We start from the raw sequence: 15856 nt of genomic DNA on the forward strand, positions 1-15856 counted from the left end.
TCCAGCTACCATCACATCTCTGTACTCAAAAACCCATCACCCCAGTTATGTAATGAAACCTTTCCTCTGCTCCTGACTGGCAACACCTGCTTCCTCCAGGCTGTCAGCTCTCCTGGCTCCTTAACCTCTCCTTGGCTCACTGAGACAAGCAAGATGAAGCCCCACCTCTTTCCCATGGCATCAAGGGCTTCCATGGGAGGCCTCACCTCATTGTGAAGTTTTCTTTCTATCAGTGGCCAGTGCACATGCCACACAGAATCAGTTGCCAGATCTTGACTGGCCTCTTGTACCCTACTCCTGAGATTCAGCTCAAAAGTCATCCCGTTTGTGAAGTCTGTTCCAGATTATTCAAGTGCAAGGAGTTACTGTGCTCTTTGCTCTCCTAGCACACTGAGTGTGCCTCTCTCAGTGGTCATGCTGTGTGCACAGTCTAAGTCCTGGCTTATGTTCTCACTGTTTCCTTGAGGGCAAAGTTGGTTTCATCTCTGTCCTTTGTGCCAGCCTAGAGCCCGATACATGACATGAGCTGAGTGCTTAGGCAGTGTGCATTACACCTTTACCTGTTTCAAGGAGTCTAAAAAGCTGTGATTTTTTTTTTTTTTTAGGTAAAAGAAACTAAGCTGGGTATGGTGTGCACACCTGTGGTCCTGCATGATTGGGAGGCTGGGGCTGGAGGATTGCTTGAGCCTAGTAGTTTGGGTCAGCTTGGGCAGCAAAAAGTTTTTCCTGTGTTGTCCAGGCTGGCCTTGAACAACTGGTCTCAAGTGATCCTGTTGTCTCAGCATCCAAAGCATCTGGGACTAAAGACATACCACTATGCCTGGCTCAGATTTTCTTCCTAAAAACATGCCTTCCTTGCTTAAAAATATCTATTTGGGAAATGCTAATAATCTAAAAAGCAGTACCCAAAATCGTTTATTGGGTCATCATAAATAATGTGCATAAGACTTTTTTAAAAGATGGAAGAAATACATCAATTGCTATGAGAATGTTTTTTCTATTTTTGTTTGAAGTTTACTTTTTTTTTTGACAAAGGAAAAGGGACTGTACTTAGGTCATGTTTGTTTAGATTGCCAAAATGTAATGGAAATGCTAACCATTTTTATAATGAGAAATGCTATTTTTGAACATGTTATATGAAATGGGTTAAAAATGCATCCTACAACATTATTGACTTTTTTTTTTTTGGCAAGATTTTCCCCATAAATAGAGTGGTGGTATGCTTAATGAGTACATGTCTCAATTATCACAAATTCTAACTTAGTAAAGCTGAAAGTAAAGTGTTCACCTTGATGAGAAATCACACCTTGTAAGAAGCCAATTATTCTTATAGTAAAGATTAGTGGTGTTCATTAAGTGGAGAATCTTCCACTGGATCCTGTGGCATCAGGTATTCTGTTGCTGGGAGTGTAGCTCAGTGGTAGAGTGCTTGCCTAGCACACACAAAGCCCTGGGTTCAGTCACAGCATGACAAGCAAAAATGAAAAAGGAAAAATAAGTCTTATATGACAGCAAGACTGGAAAGTACAGCAGAGATCCTAAGGGCTGAGATAAAGGAGAGTTACATTTTCTCTTTTGAAATGCTGAAACCTCCCCATGGATTCTGACTGAAATCCCAGGTCAGAACACAGTAACCTACTGCCCTGTGCTTCCAGTGTCCACTGGAAACCCCAGAAGTGGGGAGAGGTGCATGTGTGGGGCCACTGAGCTCTGAACCATTGATCAAGGCTTAAAGTTAGCCCGTCACAAGCAGTATTTGGAGCTCTTTGGGAATAAGTTCATTACCAGCAGGTTAAGTCATAAGATTTAAGAAAGGATCTAGACTCCAAAGAATGTTAGAGACGAGCATGAAAAGAACAGCTTATTAAAATGGCACATGGTTAGCATCATATCAGACTTCAAAAAAGATGCCACTATTTTGAAAACCATTCTGCTCCCAAACCTTTAGTCACGCTCGTCAACATTGGTCTCTGTTTTTGAAATTTTTACATGTCCATTTCTCTCAAGTTGTAAATTACTTCACAGGACAGCTAGGGCCTTCCTTCTAGTTTTGTGTACCTGTAATGAGATGTAAACTGTTTGGAACTGATCTTCCTGGCTTCCCTATCAGAGCACAGGTATAAATTAGGAAATAAAAATCTTAAAAAGACCAAAATGTATACAGAATTCCATATTCTGAGGTTGTCTTTACTTATAGAAAGATCCTTTAGGATTTTTTTTTCTTAGTCTAAATTCATACACAATTCCGACAAGCTCAGTGTGTTACCTATACCTGATACAAGGCAGCAAATTTGCAGTATTTCAAGGCCCAGGGCATAGTGTAAATACAGGGCTCACTTCCTCATGTTTCCTGTGCACTATCAAGATCATCTTTTAATAATGCATTAAGGTCTCTTTCTTTTCCAGATCAGAATTTCCCTGCATCTGCACTCAGACACCCGGATTTGACTCTAGGGGTGGGATACACACACGGATTTGACTCTAGGGGTGGGATACAGGAGGCATGGGATAGGTAAGGCTTAAAATTCCAAGGACTGGACTAGAGTAAAACAGGTTTTCACCTAGAAAAGGAAAGTCAGAACCAGAACCATGGAGGCCTCGGTCAAGGTGGGAGGGAAGGTTTCAGAGTTTTCAAAGCTCTGAGCAGGGACTCCAGTTGGGTCAGGGTGTGCGATTCGCACCTCATTTGCTGCAAGGGACTTTCAGTATGGTGTTGGTGGCATGTCATTGAGATGAGTCTTCTCCTCAGTCTCTCTTGTCTGAATCCTTTGCCTCACTCCCCTCCACAACTGCCAACCACACACACACACAATTCTAAAAACAAAAACCTTCCTTGGTCTTGCCACTCTCTTGTTACTCACTGGCCTTAGCGTCATCTTCAAATTCTTTCAAGAGTAATCATGTCTCCAAATTTAGGTAGACACAAGGCATATAACCATTTCACACTCTGGAATTTTACCAAAGGCACTTAGCAAATTGATGATGAAAGCTACTGAACTTTGGGTAAGAACAACCATTGGCATTTCGGTCCAGGCTGTTCCTGCCTCCCCCAGCTGTTGGGAGTACTCAGCCACAGTGGGGCAGACTGAAAACAAATTCCCCTGACACTGTGCTCTGGCTGCTGGATGTGAAGATTGAGGAAGGTTTTGGTTTCTGAGTCACTTGTTGAAGAGGTAATATCAATGAGCAGGAGAACGACAGAGCAGTGGTTCTGAGGCCAAGGTTATGGGCCTTTTGAGTCTGGTACCAACAGGACACCCGGAGCTGAAGGAGGGAATCTTCTTCCATTCGCAGAACTATTGTCTAGAGTGTGACCAACTCATTTTGCTTTCCTTCCAGCTCTGTCCTCTAGCTCCTGTGGGGTAATAGAAAGCCTGTTTTCTGATTGCAGAGCTAAAAAAAGAAGCCCAAGCTAGCAAAGGTGACAGGGAATTGTTGAGAGAGTTGCTCAGGTAGCAACCCCGTTGTGTTGTTTGGAAGCATTGGGCTTCTTCCCCAGCAGTCCCTGGGTGTGTCAGGGGCTGTTCAGCACACAGCAGGGACTGGGCGCTGAGAGGAACTGACAAGGTCACCGCCTACGGATGCATTGCCCCAACTGGCCACTGGGTGGCGCACAGTGAAACAACAATAACCCTGACTCAAAACTGAGCTGACGAACCAGACTCGATGAGGGGTTGGAATGTGCGGTGTGAACCCCAATCCCCAGCACTGAAGAAAATCACAAAACAACAAAAACCTTCCACTTCCCTAGGATTTAACTTCATTCGGTGGGTTTTTGGTTTCTTTTTTTTCAGTAAATTCTCCCTGCAATCTAATTCCAAAACATTCCACATCACCTCTGACAAGAGCCCCACTCATTTTAGTACTCACATCCTCCTCTGCCCTTCCTCTGACAACCACCAGTCTTCTTTCTGTATCTGTGAATTTGCTGCTCTGAGTGTTTTAAATGAATGAAATTATGTAGCTTGGGCTTTTGTGATTGGCTTCTTTCACACAATATGTCGTCAGTGTTCATTCACGTTGTGGGATGTATCATATTTCATTCCTTTTTTTTTTTTTGCAGAATAACATTCTATTAATGGCTATCCCACATTTTAAAAAACCCACTCTTTAGTAGATGGCCATCATAGCCAACTTTGGCTGTCATGAATGATGCTGCTATCAATATCCATGCACAAGTTTTGTGTAGATGTACAAATGTGCATCCAGTTCATGAATGCCAATCCCTCCATTTATTTGAGTAGTCTTTAATTTCTTTCAACAAGTTTATGTAGTTTCCAGTCTATATGTCTTACACTTCTTTAGCTAAATTTTTTCATAATCATTCTTTTTTTTAACAGTACTTGAACTCAGGGCCTTCACCTTGAGCCACTCCACCAGCCCTTTTTTGTGATGGTTTTTTTGAGATAGGGTCTCAAGAACTATTTGCCCTGAGCTGGCTTTGGATGGCAATCCTCCTGCTCTCTGCTTCCTGAGTAGCTAGGATTACAGGCATGAGCCACTGGCACCCAGCTCATAAGCATTCTTTTCATGCCATTGTAGATGGAATTGTTTATTCCATTTTTAGATAGTTCATCACTAGTGTCTGGTGTTTTGTATTGACTTTGTATTGTGCAACCTTGCTGAATTTATTTTTATCCCCAAAAGTTTATTTTTGGATTCATTGGAGGTTTTCTATATATAAGATCATGTCAGCTGCAAACATGGTTTTATTTCCTTCTTTCCTATATGGATTTTTTTATTCCTTGCTCAGTCCCCTTGACTAGAACCTCCAGTGCAATGAATAGAAGTGATGAATTAGACATCCTCACCTTGCTCCTGACCCTGGAGGAAGCTTCCAGTCTTTCACAATTAAGTGTGATATTCGTTGTGTGGTGTTTGTAGGTGCCCTTTACTAAGTGGAGAAGTTCCCTTCTACTCCTAGTGTATCAGGCTTTTCTAGTGTGACAGGTACATTGTCTTAGTTAAATGCCTTTTCTAGTGAGATGTGGTTTTGTCCCTTTTTTATGAATATTTTGTATTACATTGATTGATTTCGCATTTCTAAGCTACATCCACTTGACCGTGGTACGTAATCCTTCTGCTATGTGCTGGACTAGGTTTGCTAGCCTTTAGTTGAGGATCTTTGCAGCTCTGTACATACAGGATATTGGTCTGGAGTTTTGTTGCCCTTTTCTGGCTTTGGATTTAGAGTAATACTTTTGTTATAAAATGAGTTAGAATGTATTCTAGACTATTCTGTATTTTTAATGAGTTTGAAAAGAATTGCTGCTCTTTTTTTAAATGGGGTTTCACTGTGTTGCTCAGGCTGGTCTCCAACTCTTGGAACTCAAGTAGTCCTGCCTCAGCCTCCCGAGAAGCTGGACTACAAGCCTATGGCACTACGCCCAGCTCTTACGCTTTTTTAAAAAGCTTGGTATCATTCACCAGTGAAGTCATTGATGGTCCTGGGCTTTTGTTTTGTTTTGTTTTTTTTAATTAACAACTCAGTCTTATGTTATAACACGCACTTACAAACTGCTTTTGTTGAAAAGCACTGACTCCTCACGTGAGCCTGCAAATGTCCAAACGATAACAAAAAACAAGAGAAAAACTTGGCATCTCTGTCTCCATTTTGTATCTTTCTTTTCTCTGAGTGGTTCTCTCTTGTAGTCACCTTGCAGCCACCTTAGAAGGAGACCTGAATGACAGGACTGATGAATAAACATCCTATGACAAAAAGCTGCCCTGTCAGGCAATGATGACTTTCTTCTTATCACAAGGTCCTGTCTGACCGATCCTGAGATGAGGATCCACCTGACCACACCTCTGACCACTGGATCACGTCTTGACTGGGACAGTTTAGTAATTATGTACACGTGTCATCCTCTGCCCCAGTTCTTCCTCTATTTAAGCCTAAAGCTCAGGCCTGTACCCAGACATGGGCTCAAGGGCTCACTCTGTCTCCTCCTGTGGAGTGCCTATGCCACATAAAAAATCTCCTCCTTTCTTTGCCCTCACTCCTTCTCCTCCTCCTCCTTCCTCCTCCTCCTTCTCTCTCTTTCTGGCAGTATCAGAGTTTTGAACTGAGGGCCTCAGCGTAGCATTTGCAAGGCAGATGCTCTACTACTTGAGCCACACCCCCAACCCTTTTTTGCTTTAGTTATGTTTAGGATAGGATCTTGGGCTTTTTTCCCTAGGGCCAGCCTGAGACCATGATCTTCCTACCTACTCTTTCTGCACAGCTGGGATTATAGATATGAATCACCGGGCCTAGCTTGTTTGTTGAGATGGGGGGCTGTCTCTATTTTTTTGCCTGGGTTGACCTTGAATTGCAGTCCTCCTAATCTCCACCTCCTGAGTAGCCAGGATTACAGTTGTGAATCACCATACCCAGCTCCTACTCATTTCTTTATTAGGTTTATTGGAGTGAACAGCCAAACATGACATGGGGAACCCTGGAGTTAAGTTAGTGGCCTAGAACTTCCTTTACAATGTTATAGGTCTATTCTGATTTTCTATTTCTTCTTCTTTTTTTTGGCAGTGCTGAAGTTTGAACTCAGGGCTTGGCTGATTTTCTTTCTTTTTTTTTTTTTTGGCGCCATGGGGTTTGAACTCATGGCATCATGCTTGTTAGCTCTATCATTAGAGCCATTCCACAAGCCCTGTTTTGTGATGAGTTTTTTTTCAAGATAGGGTCTCACAAACTGTTTGCCCAGGCTGGCCTCAAACCTCGATCCTCCTGATCTCTGCCTTCTGAGTAGCAAGGATTACAGGCGTGAACCACTGGTGCCCAGCTAATTTTCTATTTCTTTTGAATCACTTTTAGAAGATTTTGTGTCTCCAAGAAATGTCCATTTCATGTAATTCATCAGCATGTGATTATTTATAATATTCTCCTACAATTCTTTTATTTCTGTAAGTTGGTGTTACTATCCCTTTGTATATTCCTGATTTTAATAATTCATCTTTTTTCTTGGCCAATCTAAAAAGGTTTGCCAATTTTTAAAATCCTTTCAAAGAAAAGACTTTTGATTTTCCAATTTTCTGAATTAAAAAAAAATTTAGTACTGGAGGTGTAGCTCAAGTAGTAGAGCTCCTGTTTTGCAAGTGGTATACCCTGAATTCAAACCCCAATACCACAATTTTTTTTTAAATTGAGGTTAAAAAAAAGCGTAACATCATAACACAGATTTTCCCATCTTTACTTTTTTCGTGTGATGGGGATAAAACCCAGGGCGTTGTGCATGCTCAGCTTGCACTCTACCACAAGTTTCACCCTGGCCTTCAGCCACTTTAAGTCTAAAATTCAGGTGTTGAGTGCATTCACATTGCTGGACACTTTTTCACTTTGTAAAACCAAAAAAAGTCTGTACCCATAAAGCAACAGGTCCCCATTTTCTCCCACATCCCCCACTCCAACATTTGGCTGTTTCTATGAATTTGACTGTTAGATACCTCATTTAAGTGGAATCATACGGTATTTGTGGTTTTGTGACTGGCTTATCCCACATAGTATAATGTCCTCAGAGTTCATCCATGTTGTAGCATGTTAGGGAATTTCCTTCCTTTTTAAGGCTGAATAACATTCCATTGAGTATATAGACCATATTGTGCTCACCCACTCATCTGTTGACGGACATCTGGGTTACTTCTGCCTCTTGGCTATTGTGACTAGTGCTACTATGAATACAGATGCACGATTATCTCTTTAAGATCCTGTTTTCACCTGCACTTGAGAAGAATGTATATTTTGCTGTTTATAGTGTTTTTCAAGTCTTCTCTTTCTTGAAGGTCTCTGTGGAGTGGATCCATGATTATTCTTTAAAATATTTAATGGTTAAAAGCAAAAAATAGAACATTGTTGGTGTTTTTGATGCATGAATTGTAATATAAGTCATCTATAACTTAAAGGGAGAAAGGTAAAAATACCTCTATGTTTGTAAGTTTTCTTCATTCCACTTGAAATAGTGACACATTCATTCTAAATGGTCTGAAAAACTTAAGTATATTGGTGAGGAGGGCCAAGAAGGTGGATGAAAAGCATCCACCATTTTGATTCTGTGAGTGAGAAGAGTCAGGTAACACAGGAGAGACTATATTCAGAATAGAGAAAGAAAAGAAGAGCATTGGGGCCCAACAACCCATGGCTGGATAAGGAAATGTGGTACATATGCACAATGGAGTATTATTCAGCCATGAAAAACAATGCAATTATGCCCTTTGCAGAAAAATGAATGGAACTAGAGATCATCACATTGGGCAAGACAAGACAATCTCAAAAAGCCTTATGTGGACTCTAGACCTAAAATGATGATGATGATGGTAACAACACAGTAATAATAATGGGACATGGTGTAAAAAAGAGGCTGTCTGGGGGATCTGTGGGAGGAGGACCAAGAAGGACAGGGTACTAGTGGGTGAAGAGGCTCAAAATACATTACACACATGTATGAAGATAGTATTATAACACACACACTGAATACTGTGTGAAAAAAGGTGGAGGACAGAGGGGGGTTTACAGAAATATAATAGAAGGTCTGAGCTTGTCCAAAATACACTGTATGCATTTCTGGAATGAGCACAATGAAGCCTCCATGTACTATTAATGTACACTTATAATTTTAAAAATTTAAAAATAAGTATATTGTGATCCCTAGGGCTACAACTTTAAAAAAAATTATTCAAAGACATATATTCAAAAGCAATAGATGAGCCAGACACAGGTGACTTATACCTGTAATCCTAGCTACTTGGGAGGCAGAAATCAAGAGGATCGTGATTCAGTGCCAGCCTGGGCAAATAGTTTGAGAGACCCTATCTTGAAAATACCCAACACAAAACAGTACTGGGGGTGTGGCTCAAGTAGTAGAGGGCTTGCCTTGCAGTTGCAAGGCCCTCAGGTCAATGCCCGGTAATGAAAGGAAAAACAAAAAACAATAGATTAAACTGGAATACTAAAAATTATTCAGATAACCCAAAAGAAGGCAGAAGAAGATAAAGGTTCATGAAAAAATGGAACAAACATAAACATATAGGTAGACATATATTCAATAATTAAGTATAAATTAACTAATCCTAACAATTAAAGATATTGTTGAAATGGATAAAAACAATACCCAGGTATATACTGTCTTTAAGAAACCTGCTTATATATCATATTTATGATACATATCTGCTAAAGGTAAAGGATAAGAAAACATATTCCATTACAACATTAATCAAAAGAGTGGAAATGGCCATATTACTATCAGACAAAGCAGATATCAGAACCAAGAACAGTACCAAGTTTAAAAGACATTCACAATGATAAAAGGATCCATTCATCATGAAGACATAACAACCCTAAATGTGTCTGCATCTAACACCAGAGATTAACATTCATGAAACAAAGATGAACAGAATTAAAGGGAGACAAATACACATTCAAAATTATAGTCAGAGACCCCGGTACTCTTCTCTCAATCCGTTTTAGAACTACCAGACAGATGATCATCAAAGAAGAGAATTAAACAGCACCACCAACAACCTGGATCTAATTGACTTTTAAAGAACAGGAGAATAGTTTTTTATTTTTATTTTTTTTATTCATATGTGCATACAATGTTTGGGTCATTTCTACCCCCTCCCCCCAAGCCCTCCCTTACCCCCATCCGACTCCTCCCTCCCCCGCCCCTTGGTATCAGGCAGAAACTATTTTGGCCTTTTCTCTAATTTTGTTGTAGAGAGAGTATAAGCAATAATAGGAATGACCAAGTGTTTTTACTAGTTGAGATAAGGATAGCTATACAGGAAGTTGACTCACATTGATTTCCTGTGCATGTGTGTTACCTTCTAGGTTAATTCTTCTTAAACTAACCTTTTCTCTAGTTCCTGGTCCCCTTCTCCTATTGGCCTCAGTTGCTTTTAAGGTATCTGCTTTAGTTTCTCTGTGTTGAGGGAAACAAATGCTAGCTAGATTTTTAGGTGTCTTACCTATCCTCATACCGCCCTTGTGTGCTCTTGCTTTTATCTTGTGATCAAAGTTCAATCCCATTGTTGTGTTTGCCCTTGATCTAATGTCCACATATGAGGGAGAACATACAACTTTTGGTCTTTTGGGCTAGGCTAACCTCACTCAGAATGATGTTCTCCAATTCCACCCATTTACCTGCAAATGATAACATTTCGTTCTTCTTCATGGCTGCATAAAATTCCATTGTGTATAGATACCACATTTTCTTAATCCATTCGTCAGTGGTGGGGCATCTTGGCTGTTTCCATAACTTGGCTATTGTGAATAGTGCCGCAATAAACATGGGTGTGCAGGTGCCTCTGGAGTAACCTGTATCACAGTCTTTTGGGTACATCCCCAAGAGTGGTATTGCTGGATCATATGGTAGATCAATGTCCAGCTTTTTAAGTAGCCTCCAATTTTTTTTTCCAGAGCGGTTGTACTAGTTTACATTCCCACCAGCAGTGTAAGAGGGTTCCTTTTTACCCGAATCCTCACCAACACCTGTTGTTAGTGATGTTGCTAATGATGGCTATTCTAACAGGGGTGAGGTGGAATCTTAGTGTGGTTTTAATTTGCATTTCCTTTATTGCTAGAGATGGTGAGCATTTTTTCATGTGTTTTTTGGCCATTTGAATTTCTTCTTTTGAGATATTCTGTTTAGTTCACTTGCCCATTTCTTTATTGGTTCATTAATTTTGGGTGAATTTAGTTTTTTGAGTTCCCTATATATTCTGATTATCAGTCCTTTGTCTGATGTGTAGTTGGCAAATATTTTCTCCCACTCTGTGGGTGTTCTCTTCAGTTTAGAGACCATTTCTTTTATTGAGCAGAAGCTTTTCAATTTTATGAGGTCCCATTTATCTATGCTATCTCTTAGTTGCTGTGCTGCTGGGGTTTCGTTGAGAAAGTTCTTACCTATACCTACTAACTCCAGAGTATTTCCTACTCTTTTCTGTATCAACTTTAGAGTTTGTGGTCTGATATTAAGATCCTTGATCCATTTTGAGTTAATCTTGGTATAGGGTGATATACATGGATCTAGTTTCAGTTTTTTGCAGACTGCTGACCAGTTTTCCCAGCAGTTTTTGTTGAAGAGGCTGTCTTTTCTCCATCGTATATTTTTAGCACCTTTGTCAAAGACAAGTTGGTTATAGTTGTGTGGCTTCATATCTGGGTCCTCTATTCTGTTCCACTGGTCTTCATGTCTGTTTTTGTGCCAGTACCATGCTGTTTTTATTGTTATTGCTTTGTAATATAGTTTGAAGTCAGGTATCGTGATACCTCCAGCATCGTTCTTTTGACTGAGTATTGCCTTGGCTATTAATGGCCTCTTGTGTTTCCATATAAATTTAACAGAATTTTCAATCTCTTTAATGAATGTCATTGGAATTTTGATGGGATAGCATTAAACGTGTAGATTACTTTTGGGAGTATAGACATTTTTACTATGTTGATTCTACCAATCCATGAGCATGGGAGATCTCTCCACTTTCTATAGTCTTCCTCAATCTCTTTCTTCAGAAGTTTATAGTTTTCCTTGTAGAGGTCGTTCACATCCTTTGTTAGGTTTATACCTAGGTAATTGATTTTTTTGAGGCTATTGTAAATGGAATTGTTTTCATATATTCTTTCTCAGTTTGTTCACTATTAGTGTATTGAAATGCTAATGATTTTTCTATGTTGATTTTATATCCTGCTACCTTGCTGTAGCTATTGATGATGTCTAGAAGTTTTTGAGTAGTTTTTTGGGTCTTTAAGGTATAGGATCATGTCGTCTGCAAATAGGGATATTTTGACAGTTTCTTTACCTATTTGTATTCCTTTTATTCCTTCTTCTTGCCTAATTGCTCTGGCTAGGAATTCCAGTACTATGTTGAATAGGAGTGGAGATAGTGGGCATCCTTGTCTGGTTCCTGATTTTAGAGGGAATGGTTTCAGTTTTTCTCCATTAAGTATAATGCTGGCTGTAGGTTTGTCATATAGCTTTTATAATGTTGAGGTACTTTTCTTCTATTCCTAGTTTTCTTAGAGCTTTTATCATGAAATGGTGTTGGATCTTATCCAAGGTTTTTTCTGCATCTATTGAGATGATCAAGTGGTTTTTGTCTTTGCTTCTGTAATGTGGTTTATTACGTTTATTGATTTTCGTATGTTGAACCACCCCTGCATTCTTGGGATGAAACCTACTTGGTTGTGGTGAATGATCTATTTGATGTGTTGTTGAATTCGGTTTGCTATTATTTTATTGAGGATTTTTGCATCAATGTTCATTAAGGAGATTGGCCTATAGTTCTCCTTTTTGGAGGTGTCTTTGCCTGATTTTGGGATAAGTGACTGGCTTCATAAAATGTGTTAGGCAGTTTTCCTTCCCTTTCTATTTCATGGAACAATTTAAGGAGGGTTGGTATCAGTTCTTCTTTAAAGGTCTGATAGAATTCAACAGAGAATCCATCAGGTCCTGAACTTTTCTTTTTGGGGAGACACTTGATTGCTATTCAATTTTATTTTGTGTTATAGATCTATTGAGGCGATTAATTTCCTCTTGGTTCAGTTTTAGATGATCACATGTATCTAGAAATCTGTCCATTTCTTTAAGATTTTCAAATTTATTTGAATATAGGTTCTCGAAGTAGTCTCTGATGATTTCCTGGACTTTGATGGTGTTTGTTGTTACCTCCCCTTTTGCATTCCTGATTCTACTAATTTGGGTTTTTTCTCTCCTCATTTTAGTCAGGTTTGTCAGGGGTCTGTCGATCTTGCTTATTTTTTCAAAAAAACAACTTTTTGTTTCATTAATTCTTTGTATTTTTTTTTTGGTTTCTATTTCATTGATTTCAGCTCTTATTTTTGTTATTTCTTTCCTTCTAATTGTTTTGGGTTTTGCTTGTTCTTGTTTTTCTAAGAGTTTGAGATGTATCATTAGGTCATTGATTTGGGATCTTTCAGTCTTTTTAATATATGCACTCATGGCTATAAACTTTGCTCTCAGGACTGCCTTAGCTGTGTCCCATAGGTTCTGGTAGGTTGTGTTTTCATGTTCGTTGACTTCCAGGAACTTTTTAATTTCCTCTTTTATTTCATCAATGACCCATTGTTTATTAAGTAATGAGTTATTCAGTTTCCAGCTGTTTGCATGTTTTTTGCCTTTACTTTTGTTGTTGATTTCTAGTTTTATTGTATTGTGATAAAATAGAATGCATGGTATAATTTCTATTTTCTTATATTTGTTGAGGCTTGCTTTGTGCCCTAGGATATGTTCTATTTTGGAGAATGTTCCATGGGCTGCTGAGAAGAATGTATATTGTATAGAAGTTGGATGAACTGTTCTGTAGACATCAAGTAGGTCCATTTGTTCTGTTGTGTATTATAGATTTAGGATTTCTTTATTGATTTTTTGTTTGGATGACCTATCTATTGACGATAATGGGGTGTTAAATTCTCCCACAGTCACTGTGTTGGAGTTAATATATGTTTTTAGGTCCTTCAGGGTATGTTTGATGAAATTGGGTGAGTTGACATTGGGTGCATATAGGTTGATAATTGTTTTTTCCATTTGGTCTATTTCCCCTTTTATTAGTATGGAATGTCCTTCTTCATCTCATTTGATCAATGTAGGTTTGAAGTCTACTTTGTCAGAGATAAGTATTGCTACTCCTGCCTGTTTTTGGGGGCCATTGGCTTGGTAAATCTTCTTCCAGCCTTTCATCCTAAGCCTATGCTTATTGCTGTCAGTGAGATGGGTCTCCTGTAAGCAACAAATTGTTGGATCTTCCTTTTTAATCCATTTAGTCAAATGGTGCCTTTTGATAGGGGAATTAAGTCCATTTTTTGTTAGTACTGATAGGTATGTGGTGATTCCTGTCCTTTAGTTGTCTCAGTTGTTTGAAGGTTTGATTGTGTGTACCTAAGTTGAGGTTACTCTCTACTTTCTTTCTTTTTCTTATCCTGTGGTTTGGTGCTGCCTCTCTTTTCATGGTTAAGTTGGGTTTCACTTTCTGTGTGCAGAATCCCTTGCAGAATCTTTTGTAGTGGTGGCTTTGTGGTCACATATTGTTTTAGTTTCTGCTTATCATGGAAGACTTTTATTGCTCCATCTATTTTGAATGATAGTTTTATTGGGTAGAGTGTCCTGGGGTTGAAGTTATTTTCATTCAGTGCCCAGAAGATCTCACCCCAAGCTCTTCTTGCTTTTAATGTTTCTGTTGAGAAGTCTGCTGTGATTTTGATGGGTTTACTTTTGTATGTTATTTGTTTTTTCTCTCTTACAGCCTTCCATATTCTTTCCCTAGTTTCTGAACTTGCTTTAATGATGATATGCTGTGGGGTAGTTCTATTTTGATCTGGTCTGTTTGGTCTTCTGGAGGCCTCTTGCATCTGTATGGGAATAGATTTCTCTAGATTTGGGAAATTTTCTGTTATTATTTTGTTGAATATATTATGCATGCACTTTGCTTGCACCTCTTCTCCTTCTTTGATGCCCATGATTCTTAGGTTTGGTCTTTTGATGGAGTCAGTGAGTTCTTGCATTTTCTTTTGACAGGTCTTGAGTTGTTTAACTAATAGTTCTATGGTTTTTCCATTAATTACCAGTTCATCTTCGAGTTCTGAGATTCTGTCTTCTGTTTGTTCTATTTTGCTGGATTGGCCTTCCATTTTGTTTTGCAATTCTGTTTCGTTCTTTTTTCTGAGGTTTTCCATATCCTGGGTGGTTTTCTCTTTAATGTTGTCTATTTTTGTCCTGAGTTCATTTATCTCTTTATTAGTCATGTTCTTTGTTTCACTTTGGTGTTTGTACATTGTTTCTATGGTTTCTTTTATTTCTTCTTGTGCTTTCTCAAATTCTCTATTTTTGTTGTCTTGGAATTTCTTGAGTGTCTCCTGTACATTTTGGTTGATTATATCCAGTATCATCTCTATAAAATTCTCATTACCTGTAGTATTTCTTCTTTTAGATTATTCTTGTGGGCTTCCTTGGGTTCTTTGGCATAGTTTTTCTTCATTTTGTTGGAGTCTGGATCTGAGTATCTGTTTTCTTCATTTCCCTCTGGTTCCTGTACTAATTTTGTGTTGTGGGGAAACTGGTTTCCCTGTTTTTTCTGTCTTCCCATCATTGTCCTTGGTGTTGTTATTGTCCCTGTACTGTGTGCAATTAAGTATTTTCTAGCTTGTAATAATAACACTGGTAATATTGGATGGAAGGGTTTTAGGAGATGGAAAGCAAAGAAGTTAAAGAAAAAGGGAAAAACAAATAAGTAGAAAAACAAAACAAAGAAACAAACAAAAAAAGTTTCAAAGATATAAACAAGGAAAGATAGTGTACTAATCAACAGTAAGCTGAACAGGCATTAGAGAGACAGAGAGAGGATTGAAAATAAAAAATAAGAAAAATAAAAATAAAAAATAAATACATGAAAACATATATTTATATTAAAAAAAAATCTCCAAGTTCAAATGCAGTAAAGTTTCAGTCTTAATAATTTTGGTGTTTGTCCCTCAGCGTCCAATCCTGGAGATGGTGTCTCAGAAGTAGTTCTGTTGTTGTCTTATCAAAGGGGAAAAAAATGAAAAAAAAAAAAAACAGCACAAAACAAAACAAAAAAACTCCACAAAGTGTCCCAAGTTCAAGTGCAATACAGTTTCAGTAAGTTTTTCAGCATACAGGTGTATTTCGGTTGTTGTCTCATCAAAGGTAGGGACAGAAAAAAAAAAACTCTGGAGACAGTTCTGTGAATGGCTATCTTTTCAAATGTTTCAAATGCACATAGATCCATTTACCAAGAAAGACTATATGAAACAAACTTAGTAAACTTATAAGAATTAAATCATTTAATATGTATTCTCTGACCACAATGGATGTAGACCAGGAATCATTAAGACAAG

The sequence above is a fragment of the Castor canadensis genome, chromosome 12, assembly GCF_047511655.1.
Source record: "Castor canadensis chromosome 12, mCasCan1.hap1v2, whole genome shotgun sequence".
NCBI lineage: Eukaryota > Metazoa > Chordata > Mammalia > Rodentia > Castoridae > Castor > Castor canadensis.